This window comes from Athene cunicularia, assembly GCF_003259725.1.
Source record: "Athene cunicularia isolate RWA chromosome 5 unlocalized genomic scaffold, athCun1 chr5_part1, whole genome shotgun sequence".
NCBI classification, from domain to species: domain Eukaryota; kingdom Metazoa; phylum Chordata; class Aves; order Strigiformes; family Strigidae; genus Athene; species Athene cunicularia.
The window spans coordinates 24,558,057-24,569,825 of record NW_020799101.1 but is presented as its reverse complement, the minus strand read 5'-3'; the positions used below and the strand labels follow the sequence as shown (position 1 = coordinate 24,569,825).

At 44.4% G+C, this 11,769-nt stretch overlaps 1 long non-coding RNA gene across 1 annotated transcript; it reads right to left on the bottom strand.

The window, feature by feature from the left end:
* Positions 1 to 219: 219 nt before the first annotated feature.
* LOC113480720 lies at positions 220 to 9,427 on the bottom strand. Its single transcript, XR_003398515.1, has 3 exons — positions 9,068 to 9,427; positions 7,132 to 7,228; positions 220 to 436 (listed from the first exon to the last, which is right to left on the bottom strand). It is a non-coding gene; the product is annotated as an uncharacterized LOC113480720 (long non-coding RNA).
* Positions 9,428 to 11,769: the final 2,342 nt, after the last annotated feature.

The following is an 11,769-nucleotide window of genomic DNA, read 5'->3' as shown; positions in this document are numbered from 1 at the left end:
TGCAGAGACTTTATTAAATAAACACAACTGGTACTGGTGGCTTGTTTGTTTGGGGTTGCTTTTTTTTGCATTTGCTATCTTTGGAAAGCTAATCCTCTGGAGTTCACCCAGCGATTTCAGTCACCTCCAAATAACACTTACTAATAATCTTAATAAATCCATCTCCTAAGCAGCAGCCACTACTGCCTGGCACTGAAATGCACAGAACACCTCAGCAGCTCTGCTTCAGCTGACACCCTTGTTTACCTTAATCGTAAATGAAAAGGAGCACTTGCTGCATACATTCTCAAGTCTCCCAAATGGCTCTTTTGGGCGGCATGACTGAACACATCAGTGAAGGGGAAGGCAGTCAGGAGGATGTGACTTGCAGGCTTCCTCTCTTCCTCTGCCCCACTCCAAAACAGCTGCTGAGCACTTCTCACAAGGCTGCTCACATCTGGGGTAAGAAAGCCCTATTAGATACATGTGTAGCCATAAACACAGAGAAACTGCTTGATTTCTATGGAAAAATTAAACCCCTCCCCCATTAAAATAATGGTCCTAATCAAAGCAAGGGAACCTGGAGACATATTATCCACATTTTTGGTGCCCAGTCTGGTACTCTTGGCAAGAGATGGGGTGTCAGGACATAGAGCTTCTGTTCTCATCTATTTCACTGACATTGTGTATGAAACTGAGACAAGTAGCAAAAGCAGAGATCCATGGGGCACCAAGAATGGATAGTAAGCATTGCATGTGTCTCAGTCCAAAACTGCAAACCTAACTCTTCCTACATTCTGCAGCCTAATTAAGGTCCCTGAAAACTACTCAGGGCTCTTGGTTTTAACACTGTATTTCCCCTGCACTTGCAGATCCTCATGGAGGAGCTCAGTGATGATCTCATGCTGAACATGCTTCCTCCACTTTGCTCCCAAAGAACTTTGAACTGGCATGTAAGTTCCTATCAAATGTGTCTTTACAGAGAGTCTCCTGCAAGAAGTCTCCACTTCCTTCAAAACAACTTTGTAAGAGGCACTGCTCTGCTTAAGTATATTAACCCCTGGTGTTACAGACGGGAAAATTAAAGATCAGTGTGAAATGACTAGTTTAAAGCATACAGACCAGTGGCAAATCAGGTACCAACATGGAAAAAGGACCAGAGATTTCTTGCATGTAGATCCCCAGACTGCACAGACAGACCCCTTTGAAGTTCTTTAGTTTAATACTTTAATCACAGCTTATTATATGCTCTGAAATAGCTGGATGTCAGACATTATGCGTATTACCACTTGTCTGTATGCCTCATTTAGAGTGCCTGATACTAGAGGCAACTTCCTTATTGTGCCACCAGTGACATTCAGTGCTTGCTACTGTCTGGATCTAATTTTTCTGACTGGTTTTCAGTATCCTCTGTTTCACAAAGGGGAGGAAGCTCTTGGGAAGGATGTCAGGGTCTTGGCCTTGATTACACTAATTGAGAAGTGAGGTGGTTCCAAACCTTCATCGACAGAAACTGGTAGAGAAGTTTGTACCACTGATGCCCTGTAATAATGGAACTGGAATGGCAGGGGCTGGGCAGAAAGAGAGAATCCTATTTCTAATACAAGCTCATCCTTACTTACTGCCATCTCTTCAGAGTCAAGGCAAGGTTAAGCCAAACACTAAGAGAATTAAGAGGTTTGCAGTTTTTATCCTACATTAACCATTTGGCCTCACCCCTCCAAGCACCCGATTAGGATTTTATAAGCTAAACATTCTTCCAAGATTCTTGTGAGCCATTGGGGGACTACAGATTTTGGGGAGCTTATTTTTGTTCTGCTTCCCTGTGTTGTGCTCTCTGAGAATCTGAGTGCTATAGGCAGGGGCCAAATGAAGGAGAGAGATGCTAAACCAAACTGCCCACAGGAATTTACTATGTTGAGGCCCACTATGTGTTAAAAAAAAGAAAGAGAAGACTGTATAAGAAACACGCTATGAAAAGGGGCCTGACTGTTTGTGCAGGCAGGATAGATTACATTTAAAACATTTGTTATGGGAGCAAGAGTTTGCAGTCTGATTGGGGAAAAAGTAGAGAAAAGAAATGGCGGGGAAGAGAAGACAAAAGACTGTAGACAGAAGAGAGTACAGAAAAGAAATAGTCTCATTTTCTTCTTCATTCATATTTCTGAATTGTGAAGGCCTTTGTCAAGCAAGACATAAACAAAATGTGAGCTATCCCTGCACTGCCTTTCCCCTTATTGTATAGTAAAGGAAAATTCATCTGTGCACAGGAAGAAATGCACCTCCTACACTTAAAAGGAAAAGACTGAGCAATGCAGACATAGAATGACAGATAAATGTGGAGACACACAGATACATATGGGTATACAGGCACAGATACGCAGCAGACACAGATGTGAAAAAGAAACAACACGATACCCATGTGTGTGAAACAGACACCCCCAGGCATCGTGAGTAAAAGCAGCAATAAAATCCTTCTATTACTAGCATTTTGAACAACCAGACCAGCTTCACTGTAAAGCAAATAAAAAGCTTCTCCTCTTCAGAGCTGTGCTCCCTGTTGCTCCCTGCCACCCAGCATGGCAGCGAGCAACGGCTGCCGCACGGTCTCCCTCTTCCACCAGCCTTGAGTGCAGACACCCAGCTCGGCCAAGGTCTGTCTTTGCTGTCAGAATTTTTTATGCGGTACTAAAAATCTCAGCCAGTTTCATATGGTTAAAAGGCTGAAATCACTGCCTCTGACTAATCTTCATTTTCTCTTTAAGCTGCCCCTTCCCCCTCCGCTCTTTCTCATTGCGTGCTGATTACACGCAGCATTGCAAGGCACAAAAGCGAACTGTATTTTAGCTATGTGTGCATGACTGTACAATCTCCCGACCAGACCAACGTGTGCATTTCTCGATGACAACGTTGACACAGATCCCGAGTGTCGGGTGGCAAAAGCTGCAGCCAGTTTCCCATAAGTCTATTTCTGGTGCAATGCAAGTGCATGAGCATGGGGCTGGATGTATATTTAACTCCACATGTTTTAATCCAAAGAGGTCAGGAAATAGGAGCATGAATGCTCTTGTTGTGGCAGATGGGAATGTGTTGGATTGCCCACATTGTCAGGCAAGGGGCCCTGGGCCTGGAGGTAGTGCTGACATCATTGTCTCTCTCTGGGTTTTGCCTGGAGCTGCAGACAGAGAAAGCTGTGCAGGCAGTAACCCTTTCCTGCCTGAGCTCCCATCTAGCAGCTCTTCTACAAGCTCGTCTTTGTCACTGTTTCTGCAGTCCCAGGTACCGCAGTCTTCAAAGAAAATTGATTTGGGCCTGCTTATGCTCTGATATTTCCCTTCCAAAAGAAATAAACTTAAATCAGCTCATGGGGAGAAGGTTAAACAATGTGAGTGTGTCACCACAGCTGTGGGAAAACACAAGCCCCAAAAGAAAGCCTTGGCATTTATCATTCATATACACGGACAGGAGTGCACAAGGACACAAACCTTCTGCTGTAAACATGCAAATCTAAGTAAATTTAGGAGCTACATAAAAACTTGACATTTAAATACCCTTGACTCAAGGCAATCATATAAACCCAGGAAAAGGAACCGGCTCCAGCCTGTGCATCTTCAGCGCTTTCAGTGGTTTTCGGACCTTCAGGTGATGGGTGAGACACAACCTGCCCAGTTACCGCTCTGCTCTGCCCCGCAGGCACCCCTTTTTCTGACCTACTCATGCTCCCCTTTCCCCACCCACACAACCTGTCCCCAACACCTCAGCAGGTACCCACAATGTCACGGGAGTTAGACAGCAACAGCTCCCAGGGGACTTGGCACAACAGAGGATCAAGTGTTACGTCTGCAGAGAGGCTCTGGCAGTGCCAAGGGAGTATGCAAAATAAATCCTGTAAATCCAGAAAACTGAAGCACACACAAATATTAACATGTTTTCAAGCACTGCACCATGGCTTTTAGGCTCTCTTGACAGTTTATCTCCACTGTCCAGACTGATGTAACAGCAATTTGGAGAATTTGAATCAGCAACACCCATTCAGTACTTCTTGGGAATCTTTAAAAGCCCCTTTTCCTTGCACATCAGCCCTTTTCTTCACCATTCTTCTTTGTGGTGGCATGGAAACAAGCCATGAAAAAAAGGATTTTGCAGGAAAACAATTTGATTCTGTATTGCACTTTTCCACAGACATCAATCCCCTAATGATTTGGGGTCATTTTCTCTTGACTGTTCTTTTTATTCTAGCAACATAAAAAAGACCCTGTAAAAAATACTTGCTCACTGTTCAAATAACAGAGAGGGACTAACTCCCCTTGCCCTAGTAATGCCAGAGAATCCCACAAAGCACACTGACCTCTCCTTCACTCCCCCCCGTTCTGCCCAGGGATTACAGCAGTCTCAATACAGGCTTGTCCATGCATGGGCTGTGATTCTCAACCACTGCAAGATCTCCTGTGAATGTAATTTCAGCTTTATCCACATTTCCTGACTTCTCTGTATTCCCATCAGACTTTTGATGTAAAAGTAACCAACGTGGTTAACTCTTTGGAGCAGGAATTTTGCATTTTTACCTATCTGTAGATGACCTTAGATCAATACTGTGTTATTAAAAAAAATAGTATTTTGGTGGCGTATGTGTGTGCATTGAACTGCAGAGGGGAATACGAGGAAGAAGACAACAGTGGTTTGAAATACAACATGTTTAGGGTTTTTGTAAGGGGATTTGTGAAACTGGGGAATGACACATATCCTCAGTCTCACCTGTAGCTCCTCTGCAGTATAAATTAACCATTGCCTGAACTCAGGACTATGCATTTACTCTTCGCACACACATCCTCCTTGGGCAGCATTGCTGCTGGAACTGCAGCAACAAACAGGGTTCAGGCATAGTACATCGCTTTGGCCTCTTCCACTCTGTTGGGATCCACATTAGCCCACAGGTAGGTCAGAATTAAAGGAGTAAAAAAGTAAATTGGGGGCCACTTTCTGCTCCTGTTCTCCTAAACTGCAGCAAATGCAAATTCAGCTCATCTTGAACTCTCTTCCCATCTGTTTAATTTGTTGTAGAGTGACATATGACTGTATCCAATGAATGAATCCAACATGTTCTGTGTAACAGTTTGGTGACACAAATGTACATGTCAGATTCTTGTATGGATATTTATGCATAGACAATATATGTGTACTAAGCATGGTTTCCATTTTAATGTGTAATACAGATACACACATACCCCCCAGGTATCTTCTCAAGTGCATGAGACAGCTCCAAGGCATCTGATGGTTACTCGGTCCATAAGGCAGGAAGGACTTTATACTATAGTTAGAACTATACTTAGCAAGACCCCTTTGAGCATAAGGGGTCTTGTGCCTGCACATCCTCTGGCTGAAGCACAACATCACGGCCTCTCTCCACATCCTGTACCAGGCACAGCCCATGAAGATAAAACTATTGATTGTCCACTTTCAGTGCCTCAGATGATGGAATAGAAGACAGGCCATTAGGAGATGTTAAGAGTGCCTGGGCTGAAAAATGGTGTGAGGCAGGAAATAAGGGTGTGTCTTGCACTCCAATCTTATAGGTCTCCAATTAGGTGGCCTTGGTAAAACCTTGTAGACCATAGGCACCTCCTGTCAGTTACAAAAAAAAAAAATCTCTGTGGTGTCTGTGAACTCAAAAGTCTTCCTCTCTAAGGCCTTGTCTTAAGTAATTTGACAAATACCACTTCACAAACCTTGGATTTGGACTGCAGAGCAGTCCGATTCAGTTGCCTTCCTTTATCTCCTGCCGCTAGAGAAGCTTAACCCCTTCCCCGGGGCTCAGGGCAGAGGGCAGTGAGCCACGCAAGGCCGGTGAGTCAGCAGTCCTGAACGCGCAGCACCCGCACATGTTCAATGTCTACCCGGCTCTAGGGGTATGAGAAGAAACGCACCGTTCCCACAGAGTTTATGTGCATATGCCTGGGGCTTACGCCAGCGTTTCAGGAGTTTGCCTTAAATTATATGGTGCGGGTTTATTTGTGTGTAAATCTACGCGCGTAAGAGCGAGGAGCAGTTTCTGCTGGGATCACCAGAGGGATTTGGTTTTTGCTAGGAAAGGGTTAACTGGAGTGCCCTTGCTGAGCTCCCTGTCTCCTTGCATTCCAGGGTAAATGGTGTTTTGCAGAGCCCGGTTACCTATGGCAACAGCAGAGAGGAATATTGCAGGCGAATCTTCTGAATCACAGGATTTACAGCCCATATGTTTATTCTGCAGTGAAACACTTCCAGCCCTGCTTCTGATGTGAGCTGGGAACCGCGAGAGGGCTTTGCAGAGCCATTTAAAAGGCAATGTGAGCTGGAAGCGAGGCATTTTTAATCAAAGGCCAGGTTCAAAAAAGAAAAACAGCAGAATCAGAGGAGCCTACGGAATGAGCTCTACTGTCACAAAGCATACCTGTAGTCACGTGCCACTGCCATTAATAACCTCCACACAATTTCGTGGCTACATACTAACTCCCTGAGTTTCCAGACTCAGACGCAGCTCTTGCACAGCCACCCTGGGCAAATCAGCAACATGAAGTGGCTCGGGGGCCAGCCCAGCCACCCCCGACCCCTCGGCCAGCCTCTCCCGGCCTAAAGGCACCTTCAGAAATACCTGCCCTGGGTACTGCCCCGTCGGCAGCAAGCGTACATTAAAGCATCTGTTTTCTGATGTGTGCAGGTACAACTGACTTACAGATCACTGTATGGATGCTTTTTATTATGGCTTTACAAAAGTTTGAATATGATTTTTTTAAATGATCACAACTGGAGAGAATGCTTTCAGCCTGTTAAGTATTAAGCATATTTATGGCATAGTTTGAAAAATAAGAGTACAATACATGCTTTTACATATAATTTTGAAATGCCAATGGCTTTGCTGAACTAACTACATCTCATCTCATCCCTTCTGAGAAAATAAGCAGTTCCAGGCCTGGCTAAGCTGTGGTGGGGAGATCATCTGGGAATTCAGGAAGCTAACGGCACAAGCCAAGGAGCTATGGTTGAATGCTTGAGCAAAGATTCATTTCACCTAACTCTAGCCCTCCAAAAGTCAGGAATCTGGTCTCGGCTCCCTCTGTAGTCAGCAGAGATAAATTCTATTGTTCAAAGACAACTCATCACACTTAAAAGAAATACCTGTGCAATTGAGCGTGTGCATGCAGGTGCATCTCCTGGTACTGGAGACAGTAATGTGATCCTGATGCAGGCTGAGGGCAGCTCACTGTAAAAACAGCTAGACAGACACATCAGACCGAATTCACATAGAAACGGCCAATTTATACTCTTCTATCTGGAAGCTGAATGCTCCCAAATGTTGCTACTTCTTTACTAAGAAATTCGCAGTGTATGCTACATATGAATCTAGCTATCTCAAAGCTTGTGAGAAAAAACGCTATTCTGGCTGAATGAGGAGCTGGACATTTTGCAGGAGTCTCCTACTCATTTTTGAAAGCGCAGAGGCAGGTCATTGCAAACTGTACTTGCTGTAACCTAGGAGGAATTTGCCTTGCTGATAAATATTTAACAGCCACAAAGGACTGATCTGCAATGCCTTGTATGGACACCCTTTCAATGGGTTCAAAGCAGTACATGCCATTTTTCAGGGCTGCAGTTCTAAATATACGTGTTTTTTGGAATGGGCAAGGGGAAGGAAAAATAAGATACAAACCAGTTGAATCACAGAGCTTCTGTGTGAGCCCTCAGAATTCAGAAATGGGCACATCTGTTTAACTCAGATTTTTGTTCCATTTGGCTAAAAATAAAACATTTACTTCTTACTATTTTTCTTTCCCTCAGTTTAGAAAAGAAAACAGAATCCAGGTTTATTGATCCAGTGAAATTTATTTGGGAAATTACTTTGATGCTGTGGACTAAGATAAACAGTAATTCATAATATACACATCAAATGATCATGCAAATCACAGAAAAGGAGAGAGAGAAGGAGAGTGGGAAGAAGAATTCATCCCTTAGATGGTAAATGAATGGGTCTTTAAAATAGGAGAACTGACAGGGTATCTGCCTGCCTATCTGTTCATTGCTTTTTTAAGGCACTCATCTATTGTATACAATCATCAAATACAAAATTAAAACTTGAATTTGGTTTGCCTATTCATCATTCCCAGGTTGAGCTTTTTTGTTTGTTTGGGGGCTGTATTCAAGCCCTCCTTACAGAAGGCAGATCTGAGAGGCAGTGGGGTTTGCATTATGCAGTGAAATCACTCAGACTTCAGATGATTTTGGTCAGACAGAGGGAGGGGGTCTTTCTTTTTCCCTACAAATCAATCCTGGAATTTGCCTCCCTTCTGGCTGAGGTCGTAAGGTTTTAGAAAAAGAACCATCAATTCTGCTAGCAGGAGAAATTTTGCGTGGTTTAAGAACGAAGAGTAAAAGCGATCTTTCCTGCAAATGCGTGTGTGTGCGTGTGTGTGTTAGTTTCTCATTCTCCACCATTTCCTGAAAGCAGGGCTTGGGGAAAAAGCACACAGACACATAACATTTTTCCATTAGCAGAGCAAGCGGGGGAAGGTAATGGGTTGGGGGGAGGGGGTGGTAATCAGAGATCTGCTTAGTCTTCATAGAAAGAAAAATGCCTGGGCGCCTGCTTTGCCATAAATTGCATCTGGTGGTTGGAGCTACAGCAAGTTATTAAAGCAACTGCATTAAAGTCATAATTCAGCAGGTCAGCAGCACGCTCTGCAACCCCTCCTCCATCATCCCTCCCAGCCCCATTTTCTGAAGGGACCAAACACTGGTGGCCTGAATCAGCTCCTGCTGCCGCACTTGGTGGCTTTTTTCCCTGGGAGGGGAGGGAAAGGGGAGGAAGAGCCGGCGAGCTCACGCTACTGAGTTAATTTGCTTTGCAGAGTCACGGAGAGATGGTGCTGCCCACCCAGGCCTGGCGATACAGGAGAAATCCTGCTTCCCAAATTTAGCTTTCCACACAGAGCAGCAGTGTGATTCCCGGGCTCCAGGCCCCCTCCTGTTCTATAAGTCGTTCTCCCAGCTTCCTCGGTGGGCTGGGAGACGCCGGGTGGGGTGGGGGGGGTGGGAGAGAAGAGAGATGTCAGCGTACCTTGGGGATGTGGTTGAAGGCAGAGGAATGTATGCTGCTCGTGCCCGATCAGATGGAGTAACAGGAATGGAAACTACATCCCACAAACCCCAAGATGGATGCCGGAGCAGGGGCTGTAAACAGCCAGCTTAGTGGAAAGCTCTCACTGTCGAGGTCAGAAGCTGGCTTGGAGGAGGCAATATTTGTCTCACATTTTGTGTTAATATATTTGAGCTGCTCCCCGCCTCACTGCTACGATGAAAGCTCATTTCAGATAATAGCTTCCATTTCGTTTTCCTTTATAAAAAAAACAGGCACATACAACATTAGTGCCAAAAGGTTCAGGAGTCCCCAGCAGCTTCTCTAATAACAAGATTGTGCACATGTGATTAAAAAGAGATTTGCAGGGGAAAAACCTACAAACCCCAAAACTAAAGGGAAACAGATTTTCACCTCTGCCTCTCAGAATCCTCTAAAAGCAGTGATTTATTAAAAATCAAGATTTTTTTTTTAAGTGAATCACCTTCCAAAGATCCTTCTAAAAATCCTCAAATGAAGAAGGTCACTGTGATTGGGGTTTTGTCACTTTTTGTAGATGTGACCCATTTCTCATATTTTCAAAGGGACAGAAGTGTGCTGGAATCACCCTTGCACCCTCAGAAAGCACACTGGGGCTCTGTTTTTACTGGCTTGGCTGTGGGGAGCACTGCAGGCCACAGGACACCTTACTTTCTTCAGATGAAAAGTATTTTCTTAATGAACCTAAGGAGGAACACTGAAACTAAAACTACTGAGATGAGAAGTAGGTGCATGAGGTCACCCAGAAATGCCAGCTGAAGAAAAATGCCAGGTTTTCAATACATTTTCATGGATGTGGGCCTAGAAAGCAGCATGCAAGAGGGAAGAAGCATACACACCACTATTCCCTTAGTAGCAAAGATTCCTTGCTTAATACAGACATGCAAATGTGTATTTTTTTCTGCAGATCACGTGTTAGAGACACTCCAATTTTTCCTTCTGTTTTTCAGTAGCAGTATAAATACGTAACTCTCAGACTCCATCAGAACACTGGGGGATGGGTTTCTTCTGCTACCCAGGCTCCACAAAATTGTCACACAGCTCCCTTGATGCACAGCCACACTTACACTCCTGACTATGGAGGACAAGTAGAACACGCCACCGCCTTCTGGGTCAGGGTTTTTTATTCCCATTGAGATTTTATTATAGGCTTGAGATCCTCTGAGAATTAAATCCACTGCTTGTCTGCAGAATAGATAATGGCACGGCAAGCTTCCCACATCACTGCCTCCTGCCAATGCAGCTCAGCCCTGACCTGGCTACCATTCATGACTGGACAGAGTAGAGTTCATTCTCCAATTCCCATTCATAGCCACTGGCCTTTGCAAACAAGGAGCAATTTAGAATACAATTTGATTTTTTTTTTCAGAAGGGAAACCAACCAGCAAACCAAGCAGGGACTGAGCTGTGAGCTACTAAAATAATTTCAAATAGATTTCTTGTAGACAATGTGGATGGCAACAACTTTTGAGAGCTACTGACCCAAGGAAAGTAAAGAATTAATAATACAAAATTAAAATGCAAGCTATCCTGTACCCACACAGAGCTGCTCCAAGCTTTGTGTGTGTGGCATTTGGTGGTGCCACTTTGGAAAGGAAACACTTGTCACTGCAGGCTCACTCTCCAGCATTTACTAGAGCAGTAGATTTTTGTAGCAGTGGTGACCTAAGCACACAAGAAAAGTAAGCATGTGATGGGAGAGCCTGTATGGCTGAAAGCTCGTCTGTATTTCGCAAGACTAAAAAGTTGAAAAAAGATACTGCCTCTGCCTATGAACCTCGCCTCTACAGCTTGCCCCTCATTCATGTTTGTGCTTCGAGATTGCAGCAGTTCAGACAAGCACTAGGCATTACAGCTGCGATTGCTGTATTTATTATTCTGGATACCACAGCAATGAGACAGACATTCCTATGTGAGGTCTACGATTTTCCCCCAAATGTGAGGATATTAGTCAAGCTCACATCACAATGTGTAAATAGTAGTCCGCCGTATTTCCAGTGTTATTTCCAGCAACAAGGGGGCAGCAGGGAGCCTCGAGCAGAGCTCGGCATAGAGCAAGGGCAGACGGGCTTCAGCTCCTTATTTCCAGTCTCCGGGCAGTGATGGAGGAAAGCCCACTCCCTGAGGAGTATGATACAGCCAAACGCCAGGAGAATACATGGTGTTTCTCAAGCAGACGAACTGGGACCTGCTAGGTCATACTCGTTTCTCATTTCTAAAAAATCTGATGGTACAAATAATCTTTCTTCATCTAGCCTTTATGCTGTTTCACCAGACTCGTAAGGGACAAGCTACTCTCCTTAGCATTTAGATTGTCAAGAAGTCAGTTGCTGATCTTCTGTATATAGAAATTTACCTTGCATATGTACTGGGTGTCACAATTCAGGTGGGTTTTGAGATAGAAACCACCATTTCAAACCTGCAGGTGCACCTGCACCAGTGGGACAGAAGAACCATGAATGTAATTTCATTTTCTACAGGATTTACCATAGGGACTATCCCTAGCAAATTCTTACCCCTGTGGCTGCTGGAGTGCTGGCTGTCCACCTTTCTCGCAGCCAGGTGTACAGAAATCCACCCATGGCCATCTCTCTACATCCTCCCCTAAAATGCCACACAGAGAAACTACCTGTGAAATGTTTCTG